We start from the raw sequence: 19,950 nt of genomic DNA, 5'->3' as shown, positions 1-19,950 counted from the left end.
TGCAGAGAAATACGCAAGAAAAATGGGATGAAGTCCGGAAAGAGATCACAGATGCCAGAAAGGAGATCGCAGAAATGAAACAAACTCTGGAAGGGTTTATAAGCAGAATGGATAGAATGCAAGAGGCCATTGATGGAATTGAAATCAGAGAACAGGAACGCATAGAAGCTGACATAGAGAGAGACAAAAGGATCTCCAGGAATGAAACAATATTAAGAGAACTGTGTGACCAATCTACAAGGAGCAATATCCGTATTATAGGGGTCCCAGAAGAAGAAGAGAGAGGCAAAGAGATGGAAAGTATCTTAGAAGAAATAATTGCTGAAAACTTCCCCACACTGGGGGAGGAAGTAATCAAACAGACCACGGAAATACACAGAACCCCCAACAGAAAGGATCCAAGAAGGGCAACACCAAGACACATAATAATTAAAATGGCAAAGATCAAGGACAAGGAAAGAGTGTTAAAGGCAGCTAGAGAGAAAAAGGTCACCTATAAAGGGAAACCCATCAGGCTAACGTCAGATTTCTCAACAGAAACCCTACAGGCCAGAAGAGAATGGCATGATATATTTAATACAATGAAAGAGAAGGGCCTTGAACCAAGGATACTGTATCCAGCACGACTATCATTCAAATATGATGGTGGGATTAAACAATTCCCAGACAAACAAAAGCTGAGGGAATTTGCTTTCCACAAACCACCTCTACAGAACATCTTACAGGGACTGCTCTAGATGGGAGCACTCCTAGAAAGAGCACAGCCCAAAACACCCAACATATGAAGAATCGAGGAGGAGGAACAAGAAGGGAGAGAAGAAAAGAATCTCCAGACAGTGTATATAACAGCTCAATAAGCGAGCTAAGTTAGGCAGTAAGATACTAAAGAGGCTAACCTTGAACCTTTGGTAACCACGAATTTAAAGCCTGCAATGGCAACAAGTACATATCTTTCAATAGTCACCCTAAATGTTAATGGGTTGAATGCACCAATCAAAAGACACAGAGTAACAGAATGGATAAAAAAGCAAGACCCATCTATATGCTGCTTACAAGAAACTCATCTCAAACCCAAAGACATGTACAGACTAAAAGTCAAGGGATGGAAAAACATATTTCAAGCAAACAACAGTGAGAAGAAAGCAGGGGTTGCAGTACTAATATCAGACAAAATAGACTTCAAAACAAAGAAAGTAACAAGAGATAAAGAAGGACACTACATAATGATAAAGGGCTCAGTCAAACAAGAGGATATAACCATTCTAAATATATATGCACCCAACACAGGAGCACCAGCATATGTGAAACAAATACTAACAGAACTAAAGGGGGATATAGACTGCAATGCATTCATTCTAGGAGACTTCAACACACCACTCACCCCAAAGGATAGATCCACTGGGCAGAAAATAAGTAAGGACACGGAAGCACTGAACAACACAGTAGAGCAGATGGACCTAATAGACATCTATAGAACTCTACATCCAAAAGCAGCGGGATATACATTCTTCTCAAGTGCACATGGAACATTCTCCAGAATAGACCACATACTAGGCCACAAAAAGAGCCTCAGAAAATTCCAAAAGATTGAAATCCTACCAACCAACTTTTCAGACCACAAAGGCATAAAACTAGAAATAAACTGTACAAAGAAAGCAAAGAGGCTCACGAACACATGGAGGCTTAACAACACGCTCCTAAATAATCAATGGATCAATGACCAAATCAAAATGGAGATACAGCAATATATGGAAACAAATGACAACAACAACACTAAGCCCCAACTTCTGTGGGACACAGCAAAAGCAGTCTTAAGAGGAAAGTATATAGCAATCCAAGCATATTTAAAAAAGGAAGAGCAATCCCAAATGAATGGTCTAATGTCACAATTATCGAAATTGGAAAAAGAAGAACAGATGAGGCCTAAGGTCAGCAGAAGGAGGGACATAATAAAGATCAGAGAAGAAATAAATAAAATTGAGAAGAATAAAACAATAGCAAAAATCAATGAAACCAAGAGCTGGTTCTTCGAGAAAATAAACAAAATAGATAAGCCTCTAGCCAGACTTATTAAGAAGAAAAGAGAGTCAACACAAATCAACAGTATCAGAAACGAGAAAGGAAAAATCACGACGGACCCCACGGAAATGCAAAGAATTATTGGAGAATACTATGAAAACCTATATGCTAACAAGCTGGGAAACCTAGGAGAAATGGACAACTTCCTAGAAAAATATAACCTTCCAAGATTGACCCAGGAAGAATCAGAAAATCTACACAGACCAATTACCAGCAACGAAATTGAAGAGGTAATCAAAAAACTACCAAAGAACAAAACCCCCGGGCCAGATGGATTTACCTCGGAATTTTATCAGACATACAGGGAAGACATAATACCCTTTCTCCTTAAAGTTTTCCAAAAAATAGAGGAGGAGGGGATACTCCCAAACTCATTCTATGAAGCTAACATCACCCTAATACCAAAACCAGGCAAAGACCCCACCAAAAAAGAAAACTACAGACCAATATCCCTGATGAACGTAGATGCAAAAATACTCAACAAAATATTAGCAAACCGAATTCAAAAATACATCAAAAGGATCATACACCATGACCAAGTGGGATTCATTCCAGGGATGCAAAGATGGTACAACATTCGAAAGTCCATCAACATCATCCACCACATCAACAAAAAGAAAGACAAAAACCACATGATCATCTCCATAGATGCTGAAAAAGCATTTGACAAAGTTCAACATCCATTCATGTTAAAAACTCTCAGCAAAATGGGAATAGAGGGCAAGTACCTCAACATAATAAGGGCCATCTATGATAAACCCACAGCCAACATTATATTGAACAGCGAGAAGCTGAAAGCATTTCCTCTGAGATCGGGAACTACACAGGGATGCCCACTCTCTCCACTGTTATTTAACATAGTACTGGAGGTCCTAGCCACGGCAATCAGACAAAATAAAGAAATACAAGGAATCCAGATTGGTAAAGAAGAAGTTAAACTGTCACTATTTGCAGATGACATGATACTGTACATAAAAAACCCTAAAGACTCCACCCCAAAACTACTAGAACTGATATCGGAATACAGCAAAGTTGCAGGATACAAAATCAACACACAGAAATCTGTGGCTTTCCTATATACTAACAATGAACCAACAGAGAGAGAAATCAGGAAAACAACTCCATTCACAATTGCATCAAAAAAAATAAAATACCTAGGAATAAACCTAACCAAAGAAGTGAAAGACTTATACTCTGAAAACTACAAGTCACTCTTAAGAGAAATTAAAGGGGACACTAACAGATGGAAACTCATCCCATGCTCGTGGCTAGGAAGAATTAATATAATTAAAATGGCCTCCTGCCCAAAGCAATATACAGATTTGATGCAATCCCTATGAAACTACCAGCAACATTCTTCAATGAACTGGAACAAATAATTCAAAAATTCATATGGAAACACCAAAGACCCCGAATAGCCAAAGCAGTCCTGAGAAAGAAGAATAAAGTAGGGGGGATCTCACTCCCCAACTTCAAGCTCTACTATAAAGCCATAGTAATCAAGACAATTTGGTACTGGCACAAGAGCAGAGCCACAGACCAATGGAACAGACTAGAGAATCCAGACATTAACCCAGACATATATGGTCAATTAATATTTGATAAAGGAGCCATGGACATACAATGGCGAAATGACAGTCTCTTCAACAGGTGGTGCTGGCAAAACTGGACAGCTACATGTAGGAGAATGAAACTGGACCATTGTCTAACCCCATATACAAAAGTAAACTCAAAATGGATCAAAGACCTGAATGTAAGCCATGAAACCATTAAACTCTTGGAAGAAAACATAGGCGAAAACCTCTTAGACATAAACATGAGTGACCTCTTCTTGAACATATCTCCCCGGGCAAGGAAAACAACAGCAAAAATGAGTAAGTGGGACTATATTAAGCTGAAAAGCTTCTGTACAGCAAAAGACACCATCAATAGAACAAGAAGGATCCCTACAGTATGGGAGAATATATTTGAAAATGACACATCCGATAAAGGCTTGACGTCCAGAATATATAAGGAGCTCACATGCCTCAACAAACAAAAAACAAATAACCCAATTAAAAAATGGGCAGAGGATCTGAACAGACAGTTCTCCAAAAAAGAAATACAGATGGCCAACAGACACATGAAAAGATGCTCCACATCTCTAATTATCAGAGAAATGCAAATTAAAACTACAATGAGGTATCACCTCACACCAGTAAGGATGGCTGCCATCCAAAAGACAAACAACAACAAATGTTGGCGAGGCTGTGGAGAAAGGGGAACCCTCCTACACTGCTGGTGGGAATGTAAGTTAGTTCAACCATTGTGGAAAGCAGTATGGAGGTACATCAAAATGCTCAAAACAGACTTACCATTTGACCCAGGAATTCCACTCCTAGGAATTTACCCTAAGAACGCAGCAATCAAGTTTGAGAAAGACAGATGCACCCCTATGTTTATTGCAGCACTATTTACAATAGCCAAGAATTGGAAGCAACCTAAATGTCCATCAATAGATTAATGGATAAAGAAGATGTGGTACATATACACAATGGAATACTACTCAGCCATAAGAAAAGGGCAAATCCAATCATTTGCAGCAACATGGATGGAGCTGGAGGGTATTATGCTCAGTGAAACAAGCCAAGCGGAGAAAGAGAAATACCAAATGATTTCACTTATCTGTGGAATATAAGAACAAAGGAAAAACTGAAGGAACAAAACAGCAGCAGAATCACAGAACTCAAGAATGCACTAACAGGTACCAAAGGGAAAGGGACTGGGGAGGATGGGTGGGTAGGGAGGGATAAGGGGGGGAGAAGTAGGGGGGTATTAAGATTAACATGCATGGGGGGGTAGGAGAAAAGGGAGGGCTGTACTACACAGAGAAGGCAAGTAGTGATTCTACAACATTTTGCTATGCTGATGGGCAGTGACTGTAAAGGGGTTTATAGGGGAGACCTGGTATAGGGGAGAGCCTAGTAAACATAATATTCGTCATGTAAGTGTAGATTAGTGATAGCAAAAAAAAAAAAAAAAGGGCAGTTCCTGTGTGGTAACCTCCAACGAGTTCTACACAAGGGTATAAAGGGCATATAAAAGTGTAGGCAAAGGGTCTGTTTGTGTTTATACAGAGGATCAAAGCCTAATTGGGCTACCCCGAAAATGAACTAAGATACGATATGAAAAAGAACTTCCAACATCTGCACCCTCTGGAAGACTCATGCCAGAAGATGATCATCAAAAAACCCCAACAAAGATCCACGCACTGCTACAGCTGTAGATGCACTCATCCCACCAGTTCCTGGACCTGCCATGGGAATGAGGAAGGAGATATCTAAGCTGGCCTGTGCATACAGTAAAACAACAAATTTGACTGGATCTATACTGTTGGAACTCAACCAAGAATTTGGAGAAGTGCAAATTGTAGCGCTCCAAAGTCTTACAACTACAAACTATTTATTGTTAAAAGAACATATGGCATGTGAACAGTCCCCAGGAATGGGTTGTTTTAATTTGTCTGATTTCTCTCAGACTGTTCAAGTTCATTTGGACAATATCCACCATATCATAGATAAGTTTTCACAAATGCCTAAGGTGCCTAACTGGTTTTCTTGGTTTCACTGCAGATGGCTGGTAAATACAGATATGCTTTGGTTATGTAACTATACTGCTATTATGTTAATGTGTGTGTGCAATTTAAGTAGTAGCTTAAAACCTATACATGCTGAAGTTACTCTACAAGAAGATATATCAAAGAAATAATCAATCTTCCCATGTTTTCTTCCGCCTGCTACTTCTATAGCTTTTCTTCTTCCTTCCTAATTACAACCCTTAAATAGAATTCGTGCCTCATATCAAATTTACCGAGTATCATAATTCTTCCAAGTGGTAAAGATACCTCAAGACAAATGCTGGGCATAGAAGCCACAGGGCATAAATATGCAAAGAAGTAAAAAGCTAACTTTTTCAAACAATAAGTCTTCTCTCTCACTTACCAACCTCACATTTCCCTGTATGGCCCCGGAAGATGACTGGTTAGCCAGAGACGGGTAAGATTCCTCAAGGGAGGAACAACCTAAGACAGGCACAGTCGCAGGGGGGCCATTAGGTGAGAAATTGGGGATCAACAGAGGTGGGGCTTAGAACCTCACCTCCCCCCGTTCTGAGAGAAATCTTCTGCATACGTGGATGTTTTATTGCCCTTGTCTAGCTTGGATTAACACATAGTCTACAGGCACACACCTGATCATCTACATGTGCTCTCTTACAACACTAAACTATGTTTTCTACCTTTATCTTGTATCTACCTACCACTTCAGCATTTTATTAAAAATAATAATAATAAAGAGAGAAATGTGGTATCCACATATAAATCAAGTATAAAAACCAAATCAGTATTCATATTTGAACTGACTGTTTATAGTTCATAATAATGCATGAGCAAAACCGAAAGTTTCTGTGATGACTGCCCTTGTACTGTTCACTATGTAACTTATTCATTATGTAAGAATTTGTTCTACATGTAAAAACTTGTTTGTTATGCCTCAGAAGATTGGAGACTGACAAAAATTAGGCTTGGGGTGGAATAATGATTGTGCATTGAGCATTGACTCCCCTATACAGAATTTTATTGTCGTGAACAACCATTTGATCAATAAATATGAGAGATGCCCTCACAAAAAAAAAAAAAAAGGACCGACTTCCAATGGTAAAATAAATTAGTAACCAGGATGTAATGTATAGCATAAGGAATATAGTCAAGATATTGTAACAGCCTGGTAGGGTGATAGCTGGAACCTAGAATTATGTATATAAATGTTCTACCACTGTGTTGTACACTTGAAACTCATGTAATGTAATACTGTGTGTCAACTACCCTTCAATAAAAAATAATTATTAAAAAAATAATAATAATAATAATAAAGAGAGAAATGTGGTATCCACATATAAATCAAGTATAAAAACCAAATGAGTATTCATATTTGAACTGACTGTTTATAGTTCATAATGCATGAGCAAAACCGAAAGTTTCTGTGATGACTGCCCTTGTACTGTTCACTATGTAACTTATTCATTATGTAAGAATTTGTTCTACATGTAAAAACTTGTTTGTTATGCCTCAGAAGATTGGAGACTGACAAAAATTAGGCTTGGGGTGGAATAATGATTGTGCATTGAGCATTGACTCCCCTATACAGAATTTTATTGTCGTTAACAACCATTTGATCAATAAATATGAGAGATGCCCTCACAAAAAAAAAAAAAAAAAAGGACAGACTTCCAATGGTAAAATAAATAAGTAACCGGGATGTAATGTATAGCATAAGGAATATAGTCAAGATATTGTAACAGCTTGGTAGGGTGATAGCTGGAACCTAGAATTATGTATATAAATGTTCTACCACTGTGTTGTACACTTGAAACTCATGTAATGTAATACTGTGTGTCAACTACCCCTCAATAAAAAATAATTATTAAAAAAAAAAAATAAATAATAATAATAGAGAAATGTGGTTTCCACATATAAATCAGGTTTAAAAATCAAATGAATATTCATATTTGAACTGACTGTGTATAGTTCATAATGCATTAACAAAACCGAAAGCTTCTGTGATGACTGCCCTTGCACTGTTCACCATGTAACTTATTCACTATGTAAGAATTTGTACTCCATGTAAGAATTTGTTCGTTATGCATCAGAAGATTGGAGACTGACGAAAATTGGGCTTGGGGTGGATTAATGATTGTGCATTGAGTATTGACCCCCCTAGACAGAGATTTGTTGTGGTTAACAACTATTTGATCAATAAATATGAGAGATGCCCTCACAATATATATACATATATATATATATATATATATATATATATATATATATATATATATATAAACACATTTCCAATTGTAAAATAAATAAGTAACCGGGATGTAATGTATAGCATAAGGAATATAGTCAAAATATTGTAACAACTTGGTATGGTGATACCTGGTACCTAGAAATATCATGTATATAAATGTTGAGTCGCTGTGTTGTACACCTGAAACTAATGTAATGCAATGCTGTTGTCAACTACCCTTCAATAAAAAAAATAATAATAAAAAATAAAAAAATAAAAATAAAAAAAAATAAAAATATTAATAGCAGAGGGGCGGAAGATGGCGGCGTGAGTAGAGCAGCGGAAATCTCCTCCTAAAACCACAGATATCTATGAAAATATAACAAAGACAACCCTTCCTAGAATAAAGACCAGAGGACACAGGACAATATCCAGACCACATCCGCACCTGAGAGAACCCAGCGCCTCGCGAAGGGGGTAAGATACAAGCCCCGGCCCCGCGGGAGCCGAGCGCCCCTCCCCCCAGCTCCCGGCGGGAGAAGAGGAGGCAGAGCGGGAGGGAGACGGAGCCCAGAACTGCCGAGCACCCAGCCCCAGCCATCCGGGCCAGAGTGCAGGGCGCTGGATACTAGGAAAACAGGGCAGCAAGAACAGTGAGCAGGGACTGGAGGCTGGGCGCCAGAGGACATAAGAAAACCGCACGACCATTTTTTTTTTTTGCTTTTTTGCTGTTTTGTTTTGGAGAGCGCTTTTTGGAAGTCTTAAAGGGATAGGGACCCCAATACTAGGGAAACAGGGCAGAAAGACCGGTGAGTAGAGGCCTGAGGCTGGCACCGGAGAATAAAGAAAAACGAACAACCACCTATTTTTTTTTTTTTAATTAAAAACTTTTTTTTTTTATTTAAAAATTTTTTTCCTTTTTTTTTTTTTTGGTGGTCGCTGTTTTGTTTTGGCGGGTGCTTTTTGGAAGTCTTAAAGGGGCAGGGCGGGTCACTTAATCCAGAGGTAGGGAATCCGGGATCTCTGGGCACCCTAACCCATGGGCTGCAGGGAGCAGGGAGGCCACTTACGGAGATAAATAGCCTCCCAGCAGCTCCTGCTCCAACGCGACTCCACCATTTTGGAGTAGCTGCCTGAGCCAGGCCACGCCCACAGCAACAGCGGAGATTAACTCCATAGCAGCCGGGCAGGAAGCAGAAGCCCTGTCTGCGCGCAGCTGCCCAGCACAAGCCACTAGAGGCCGCTGTTCTCCCAGGAGAGGAGGGCCACAAACCAACAAGAAGGGAAGTCCTTCCAGCCGTCACTCGTCCCAGCTCTGCAAACTATTCCTATCACCATGAAAAGGCAAAGCTACAGGCAGACAAAGATCACAGAGACAACACCAGAGAAGGAGACAGACCTAACCAGTCTTCCTGACAAAGAATTCAAAATAAGAATCATAAACATGCTGACAGAGATGCAGAGAAATACGCAAGAGAAATGGGATGAAGTCCAGAAGGAGATCACAGATGCCAGAAAGGAGATCGCAGAAATGAAACAAACTCTGGAAGGGTTTATAAGCAGAATGGATAGAATGCAAGAGGCCATTGATGGAATTGAAATCAGAGAACAGGAACGCATAGAAGCTGACATAGAGAGAGACAAAAGGATCTCCAGGAATGAAACAATATTAAGAGAACTGTGTGACCAACCCAAAAGGAACAATATCCGTATTATAGGGGTCCCAGAAGAAGAAGAGAGAGGAAAAGAGATGGAAAGTATCTTAGAAGAAATAATTGCTGAAAACTTCCCCACACTGGGGGAGGAAGTAATCGAACAGACCACGGAAATACAGAACCCTCAACAGAAAGGATCCAAGAAGGGCAACACCAAGACACATAATAATTAAAATGGCAAAGATCAAGGACAAGGAAAGAGTGTTAAAGGCAGCTAGAGAGAAAAAGGTCACCTATAAAGGGAAACCCATCAGGCTAACGTCAGATTTCTCAACAGAAACCCTACAGGCCAGAAGAGAATGGCATGATATATTTAATACAATGAAACAGAAGGGCCTTGAACCAAGGATACTGTATCCAGCACGACTATCATTCAAATATGACGGTGGGATTAAACAATTCCCAGACAAACAAAAGCTGAGGGAATTTGCTTTCCACAAACCACCTCTACAGAACATCTTACAGGGACTGCTCTAGATGGGAGCACTCCTAGAAAGAGCGCAGCACAAAACACCCAACATATGAAGAATCGAGGAGGAGGAACAAGAAGGGAGAGAAGAAAAGAATCTCCAGACAGTGTATATAACAGCTCAATAAGCGAGCTAAGTTAGGCAGTAAGATACTAAAGAGGCTAACCTTGAACCTTTGGTAACCACGAATTTAAAGCCTGCAATGGCAACAAGTACATATCTTTCAATAGTCACCCTAAATGTTAATGGGTTGAATGCACCAATCAAAAGACACAGAGTAACAGAATGGATAAAAAAGCAAGACCCATCTATATGCTGCTTACAAGAAACTCACCTCAAACCCAAAGACATGTACAGACTAAAAGTCAAGGGATGGAAAAACATATTTCAAGCAAACAACAGTGAGAAGAAAGCAGGGGTTGCAGTACTAATATCAGACAAAATAGACTTCAAAACAAAGAAAGTAACAAGAGATAAAGAAGGACACTACATAATGATAAAGGGCTCAGTCAAACAAGAGGATATAACCATTCTAAATATATATGCACCCAACACAGGAGCACCAGCATATGTGAAACAAATACTAACAGAACTAAAGGGGGATATAGACAGCAATGCATTCATTCTAGGAGACTTCAACACACCACTCACCCCAAAGGATAGATCCACTGGGCAGAAAATAAGTAAGGACATGGAAGCACTGAACAACACAGTAGAGCAGATGGACCTAATAGACATCTATAGAACTCTACATCCAAAAGCAGCGGGACATACATTCTTCTCAAGTGCACATGGAACATTCTCCAGAATAGACCACATACTAGGCCACAAAAAGAGCCTCAGAAAATTCCAAAAGATTGAAATCCTACCAACCAACTTTTCAGACCACAAAGGCATAAAACTAGAAATAAACTGTACAAAGAAAGCAAAGAGGCTCACGAACACATGGAGGCTTAACAACACGCTCCTAAATAATCAATGGATCAATGACCAAATCAAAATGGAGATACAGCAATATATGGAAACAAATGACAACAACAACACTAAGCCCCAACTTCTGTGGGACACAGCAAAAGCAGTCTTAAGAGGAAAGTATATAGCAATCCAAGCATATTTAAAAAAGGAAGAGCAATCCCAAATGAATGGTCTAATGTCACAATTATCGAAATTGGAAAAAGAAGAACAGATGAGGCCTAAGGTCAGCAGAAGGAGGGACATAATAAAGATCAGAGAAGAAATAAATAAAATTGAGAAGAATAAAACAATAGCAAAAATCAATGAAACCAAGAGCTGGTTCTTCGAGAAAATAAACAAAATAGATAAGCCTCTAGCCAGACTTATTAAGAAGAAAAGAGAGTCAACACAAATCAACAGTATCAGAAACGAGAAAGGAAAAATCACGACGGACCCCACGGAAATGCAAAGAATTATTGGAGAATACTATGAAAACCTATATGCTAACAAGCTGGGAAACCTAGGAGAAATGGACAACTTCCTAGAAAAATATAACCTTCCAAGATTGACCCAGGAAGAATCAGAAAATCTACACAGACCAATTACCAGCAACGAAATTGAAGAGGTAATCAAAAAACTACCAAAGAACAAAACCCCCGGGCCAGATGGATTTACCTCGGAATTTTATCAGACATACAGGGAAGACATAATACCCTTTCTCCTTAAAGTTTTCCAAAAAATAGAGGAGGAGGGGATACTCCCAAACTCATTCTATGAAGCTAACATCACCCTAATACCAAAACCAGGCAAAGACCCCACCAAAAAAGAAAACTACAGACCAATATCCCTGATGAACGTAGATGCAAAAATACTCAACAAAATATTAGCAAACCGAATTCAAAAATACATCAAAAGGATCATACACCATGACCAAGTGGGATTCATTCCAGGGATGCAAGGATGGTACAACATTCGAAAGTCCATCAACATCATCCACCACATCAACAAAAAGAAAGACAAAAACCACATGATCATCTCCATAGATGCTGAAAAAGCATTTGACAAAGTTCAACATCCATTCATGTTAAAAACTCTCAGCAAAATGGGAATAGAGGGCAAGTACCTCAACATAATAAAGGCCATTATATTGTATTGTATTGGCCTTTATTATATTATATTATATTATATTATATTATATTATATTATATTATATTATATTATATTATATTATATACACACAGCCAACATTATATTGAACAGCGAGAAGCTGAAAGCATTTCCTCTGAGATCGGGAACTAGACAGGGATGCCCACTCTCTCCACTGTTATTTAACATAGTACTGGAGGTCCTAGCCACGGCAATCAGACAAAATAAAGAAATACAAGGAATCCAGATTGGTAAAGAAGAAGTTAAACTGTCACTATTTGCAGATGACATGATACTGTACATAAAAAACCCTAAAGACTCCACCCCAAAACTACTAGAACTGATATCGGAATACAGCAAATTTGCAGGATACAAAATCAACACACAGAAATCTGTGGCTTTCCTATATACTAACAATGAACCAACAGAAAGAGAAATCAGGAAAACAACTCCATTCACAATTGCATCAAAAAAAATAAAATACCTAGGAATAAACCTAACCAAAGAAGTGAAAGACTTATACTCTGAAAACTACAAGTCACTCTTAAGAGAAATTAAAGGGGACACTAACAGATGGAAACTCATCCCATGCTCGTGGCTAGGAAGAATTAATATCATCAAAATGGCCATCCTGCCCAAAGCAATATACAGATTTGATGCAATCCCTATGAAACTACCAGCAACATTCTTCAATGAACTGGAACAAATAATTCAAAAATTCATATGGAAACACCAAAGACCCCGAATAGCCAAAGCAATCCTGAGAAAGAAGAATAAAGTAAGGGGGATCTCACTCCCCAACTTCAAGCTATACTATAAAGCCATAGTAATCAAGACAATTTGGTACTGGCACAAGAGCAGAGCCACAGACCAATGGAACAGACTAGACAATCCAGATATTAACCCAGACATATATGGTCAATTAATATTTGATAAAGGAGCCATGGACATACAATGGCGAAATGACAGTCTCTTCAACAGGTGTTGCTGGCAAAAATGGACAGCTACATGTAGGAGAATGAAACTGGACCATTGTCTAACACCATATACAAAAGTAAACTCAAAATGGATCAAAGACCTGAATGTAAGCCATGAAACCATTAAACTATTGGAAGAAAACATAGGCACAATCCTCTTAGTCATAAACATGAGTGACCTCTTCTTGAACATATCTCCCCGGGCAAGGAAAACAACAGCAAAAATGAGTAAGTGGGACTATATTAAGCTGAAAAGCTTCTGTACAGCAAAAGACACCATCAATAGAACAAGAAGGATCCCTACAGTATGGGAGAATATATTTGAAAATGACACATCCGATAAAGGCTTGACGTCCAGAATATACAAGGAGCTCACACGCCTCAACAAACAAAAAACAAATAACCCAATTAAAAAATGGGCAGAGGAACTGAACAGACAGTTCTCCAAAAAAGAAATACAGATGGCCAACAGACACATGAAAAGATGCTCCACATCTCTAATTATCAGAGAAATGCAAATTAAAACTACAATGAGGTATCACCTCACACCAGTAAGGATGGCTGCCATCCAAAAGACAAACAACAACAAATGTTGGCGAGGCTGTGGAGAAAGGGGAACCCTCCTACACTGCTGGTGGGAATGTAAACTTGTTCAACCATTGTGGAAAGCAGTATGGAGGTACATCAAAATGCTCAAAACAGACTTACCGTTTGACCCAGGAATTCCACTCCTAGGAATTTACCCTAAGAACGCAGCAATCAAGTTTGAGAAAGACAGATGCACCCCTATGTTTATTGCAGCACTATTTACAATAGCCAAGAATTGGAAGCAACCTAAATGTCCATCAATAGATGACTGGATAAAGAAGATGTGGTACATATACACAATGGAATACTACTCAGCTATAAGAAAAGGGCAAATCCAATCATTTGCAGCAACATGGATGGAGCTGGAGGGTATTATGCTCAGTGAAACAAGCCAAGCGGAGAAAGAGAAATACCAAATGATTTCACTTATCTGTGGAATATAAGAACAAAGGAAAAACTGAAGGAACAAAACAGCAGCAGAATCACAGAACTCAAGAACGGACTAACAAGTACCAAAGGGAAAGGGACTGGGGAGGATGGGTGGGTAGGGAGGGATAAGGGGGGGGAGAAGTAGGGGGGTATTAAGATTAACATGCATGGGGGGGTAGGAGAAAAGGGAGGGCTGTACAACACAGAGAAGGCAAGTAGTGATTCTACAACATTTTGCTATGCTGATGGACAGTGACTGTAAAGGGGTTTATAGGGGAGACCTGGTATAGGGGAGAGCCTAGTAAACATAATATTCGTCATGTAAGTGTAGATTAGTGATAGCAAAAAAAAGAAAAAAAAGGGCAGTTCCTGTGTGGTAACCTCCAACGAGTTCTACACAAGGGTATAAAGGGCATATAAAAGTGTAGGCAAAGGGTCTGTTTGTGTTTATACAGAGGATCAAAGCCTAATTGGGCTACCCCGAAAATGAACTAAGATACGATATGAAAAAGAACTTCCAACATCTGCACTCTCTGGAAGACTCATGCCAGAAGATGATCATCAAAAAACCCCAACAAAGATCCACGCACTGCTACAGCTGTAGATGCACTCATCCCACCAGTTCCTGGACTTGCCATGGGAATAAGGAAGGAGATATCTAAGCTGGCCTGTGCATACAGTAAAACAACAAATTTGACTGTATCTATACTGTTGGAACTCAACCAAGAATTAGGAGAAGTGCAAATTGTAGCACTCCAAAATCTTACAACTACAGACTATTTACTGTTAAAAGAACATATGGCATGTGAACAGTCCCCAGGAATAGGTTGTTTTAATTTGTCTGATTTCTCTCAGACTGTTCAAGTTCAGTTGGACAATATCCATCATATCATAGATAAGTTTTCACAAATGCCTAAGGTGCCTAACTGGTTTTCTTGGTTTCACTGCAGATGGCTGGTAATTACAGATATGCTTTGGTTATGTAACTATACTCCTATTATGTTAATGTGTGTGTGCAATTTAAGTAGTAGCTTAAAACCTATATATGCTGAAGTTACTCTACAAGAAGATTTGTCAAAGAAATAATCAATCTTCCCATGTTTTCTTCCGCCTGCTACTTCTATAGCTTTTCTTCTTCCTTCCTAATTACAACCCTTAAATAGAATTCGTGCCTCATATCAAATTTACCAAGTATCATAATTCTTCCAAGTGGTAAAGATACCGCAAGACAAATGCTGGGCCTAGAAGCTACAGGGTATAAATATGCAAAGAAGTAAAAAGCGAACATTTTCAAACAATAAGGCTTCCCTGTCACTTACCAACTTCACATTTCCCTGTATGGCCCCGGAAGATGACTGGTTAGCCAGAGACGGGTAAGATTCCTCAAGGGAGGAACAACCTAAGACAGGCACAGTCGCAGGGGGGCCATCTGGTGAGAAAATGGGGAGCAGCAGAGGTGAGGCTTAGAACCTCACCCCCCCGTTCTGAGAGAAATCTTCTGCATACGTGGATGTTTTATTGCCCTTGTCTAGCTTGGATTAACACATAGTCGACAGGCACACACCTGATCATCTACATTTGCTCTCTTACAACACTAAACTATGTTTTCTACCTTTATCTTGTATCTACCTACCACTTCAGCATTTTATTAAAAATAATAATAATAAAGAGAGAAATGTGGTATCCACATATAAATCAAGTATAAAAACCAAATGAGTATTCATATTTGAACTGACTGTTTATAGTTCATAATGCATGAGCAAAACCGAAAGTTTCTGTGATGACTGCCCTTGTACTGTTCACTATGTAACTTATTCATTATGTAAGAATTTGTTCTACATGTAAAAACTTGTTTGTTATGCCTCAGAAGATTGGAGACTGACAAAAATTAGGCTTGGGGTGGAATAATGATTGTGCATTGAGCATTGACTCCCCTATACAGAATTTTATTGTCGTTAACAACCATTTGATCAATAAATATGAGAGATGCCCTCACAAAAAAAAAAAAAAAAAAAAAAAAAAAGAAGGACCGACTTCCAATGGTAAAATAAATTAGTAACCGGGATGTAACGTATAGCATAAGGAATATAGTCAAGATATTGTAACAGCCTGGTAGGGTGATAGCTGGAACCTAGAATTATGTATATAAATGTTCTACCACTGTGTTGTACACTTGAAACTCATGTAATGTAATACTGTGCTTCAAGTACCCTTCAATAAAAAATAATTATTTAAAAAAAAATATTAATAGCATTATTCAGTGACCAAGAACAGACAGTTCTAAAATTCATGTGGAACCACAAAAGACCCTGAATAGCCAAAGCAATCCTGTGAAGGAAGAATAAATCTGGGGGGGATTACATCCCCCAACTTCAAGCTCTACTACAAATCTACAGTAGTCAAAACAATTTTGGTACTGGCACAAGAACAGACCCATAGTTCAATGGAACAGAATAGAAAGCCCAGATATAAACATGCATCTTTGGTCAATTAATACATGACAACAGAGCCATAAATGTGCAATGGGGAAAAGACAGCCTCTTCAACAATTGGTGCTGGAAAAATTGGACAGCTACATGTAAGAATGAAACTGGATCATTGTCTAAGTCCATATACAAAAGTGAACTCAAAATGAATCAAAGACTTGAATGTAATTTCCAAAACCATTAAACCTTTAGAAGAAAACACAGGCAAAAGTCTCTTAAATATAAGCATAAAGAATTTTTTTCCTGGATGCTTTTCCTCAGGCAAGGGAATCAAAAGCAAAAATGAACAAGTGGGACTACGTCAAACTAAAATCTTCTGTACAGCAAAGGACACCATCAGTAGAACCAAAAGCATCATACAGTATAGGAGGATATATTCATAAATGACTAATGTGATAAGGGGTTAATGTCCAAAATATATAAAGAACACATACACCTCAACACCCAAAAAACAAATAACCCAATTAAGAAATGGGCATAGAACCTGAACAGACACTTCTCCAAAGAAGAAATACAAATGGCCAACAGGCACATGAAGAGATGCTCCATGTCACTAATAATCAGGGAAATGCAAATTAAAACTACAATGAGTTATCACTTCACAGAAGTTAGAATGGCCTCTATCCAAAATATAAGAAACAAAAATGCTGGTGAGGATGTGGAGAAAAGGGAACCCTCCTACACTGTTGGTGGGAATGTAAATTGGTGCACCTGCTCTGGAAAGCAGTAATGGAGGTTCTTCAAAAAGCTAAAAATATAAATACCCAGGTATTTCCACTCCTAGGAGTTTATCCAAAGAAAACAAAATCCCTGAATTGAAAAGATACATGCACTCCTATGTTTATTGCCACACTATTTTCAATAGCCAAGATATGGAAGCCACGTAAGTGTCCATCCATAGATGAATGGATAATGAAGATGTGGTACATATACACAATGGAGTATTATTCAGTCATAAAAAGGAAAGAAATCCTACCATTTGCCACAACATGGATGGAGCCAGAAGGTATTATGCTCAGTGAAATAAGCCAGGCAGAGAAAGACAAGTATCTAATGATTTCACTTATCTGTGGAGTATAAGAACAAAGAAACAAACTGAAGGAACAAAACAGCAGTAGACTCATAGACACTGAGAAGTGACTAGTGATTACTAAGGGAGAAGGGTTGAGATGGGTGCCAGTGGGAGGGGTGGGCACAATAATTCACAATCACAATGTAAGTTAATCACAGGGTCTGTCGAACCACTGTGATATACATTTGAAACCAACACAAGACTCTATGTTAATGATATTTTTAAAATGGAAAGAAAAGAATTATAGACCATGTGAGATTTATCCCAGGAATGCAAGTTATTTGAACATCCAAAAACCAATTAATGTAATACATCATTATCTGTAGAATAACCAAACCACACAATCAACTCAATGACCTAGAAAAAGCATTTGATCAAACTCAACACCATTTCATGACAAAAGCATTTAAGAAACTATGAATAGAAAGTAACTTCTTCAACCTGAAGAAAGGCATCTAAAAAAAACCCACATACTTAATAGTGAAACACTGGATGCTTTCTCCCTAAGATCACTTCTATTCAACAGTGCATTGAAGTGCTACCCAGAACAATTATAAATGAAAAAAAAATAATAAAAGGCATCCATATTGGAAAGGAAGAAGTAAAAACTATCTCTATTCACAAATGACATAATCTTAAGGAGTCCACTAAAGAACTATAAAACTAGTAAACAAGTTTAGCAAGGTTGTGGGATACAAGATCAATATATAAAAACTGCATTTGTGTACACTCGCAAAGAATAATCTTTGAAGGAAATGGAGAAAACAATTCCATTCACCTAGTATCAAAAAGAATGAAATACTTAGAACTAATCAAAGAGGTTGAAGTCTTGTACACTGAAAACCATAGAACACTGATGAAAGAAATTTAAAATGGTCTAAGTAAATTCTATCAAGGCAGCTGCTCCAGATGATGGGCAACATGGTAAGACAAGTTAAATCCAAGAGCATGGGCCCACTGCTGCACTTGATTGTTCTGAAGTGAGTTCCTTGATCAAAAGGAATGCTGTGTGGAAGACCAAGGCATTCTGTAAGTCCACAGATGGCAGTTTTGGCAGGATAATTGCACGTATGGAAGGAAAATGTGTATCCAAAGTCTCTATTTCATTCAAAAAGAACAAAAGTCTACTCCTTCAATTACAGAAGGATCCAACATATTCAACATGGGCAATGGTACATGTAGGGTGCTCAGTGTTGGCCTGCGATAGGAAACAGGCACCCACCAGGTCAGCCTGTTAAGCAGAAGTTCATATTGCTGAGCCTATGTACTACCTTGATTCCTGCCGCCATGGCCACTTTGTTCATGAGCCCATTATGCAACGAAAATTTGACACAGAGTGGGTCATACTTCGTTTGATTATTAACATCCTTCTCTGCTGAGGCACCCTTTAGTGAGCATTCACATAGGACACAAATCCTCTCATTCTTTGCCCATACAGAGACATCTCTCTATATACCTCCAACCTTCCCAACCTTCTTGTCTCCAAGTTTCAATCATATTCCTTCCATGCCTCTGACCACCCAGCCAAACCAGTGGCTACAGCCCATGAATCGATAGATAATTGAACCTCTGACCATTTCTCCTTCCAGACAAAATGAGCAACCAGCTGTACTGCTTCCAGTGGGCTTGGGAGGATTTCCTTTACCACTGTCCTTCAGGAATGTCCCAGGAAGGGCTGCAGCTGCCTGCTTTGAGTGGGCCTATATACTGTGCAGAACTACTTGTAAACCACACCTAGAGTTTTCTTTCTCAGTTAACTGCTCATAGGGAAATCACCATGTGGTCATAGGTGAGGGCTGGGAGAAGGAAGGGGCCGTGGGTATCTGGACCACTTCCTTATGCAAGTTAATGTGCATGCAAGACCTCCTTGAGCTCCATCTCATATGTATCATTTCTATTTGATGCTGGAGTGCTGGTATGCATGCCAGCTTCAGGCTCTGTGGGTCAGTTGGTAGTTCATGATGGGCAGCTCAGGTCACATGGTAACTTGGTGGCCCATGGTTAAGGCTTCAGGCTCTACTTAGTCCCAGTATCCAGCCAAAAGCTGGTTCCCAAAAGGGCAGTAGTCAGTCTCAGAGGATGGCATGGCTTTACTCCAAAGTCCTAAGGATCTGCTCTGTGGTTTACCTATCAGAGCCTGCCAAGGCCTCCCAACAGCATCCCTATCTGCCACTGCCACTGCAAGCACACTATTTCTCTTTGCCAGACCTGT

Source organism: Manis pentadactyla, chromosome 18 (genome assembly GCF_030020395.1).
Source record: "Manis pentadactyla isolate mManPen7 chromosome 18, mManPen7.hap1, whole genome shotgun sequence".
Classification (NCBI taxonomy): domain Eukaryota; kingdom Metazoa; phylum Chordata; class Mammalia; order Pholidota; family Manidae; genus Manis; species Manis pentadactyla.
Note: the sequence above shows the minus strand (reverse complement) of the source record.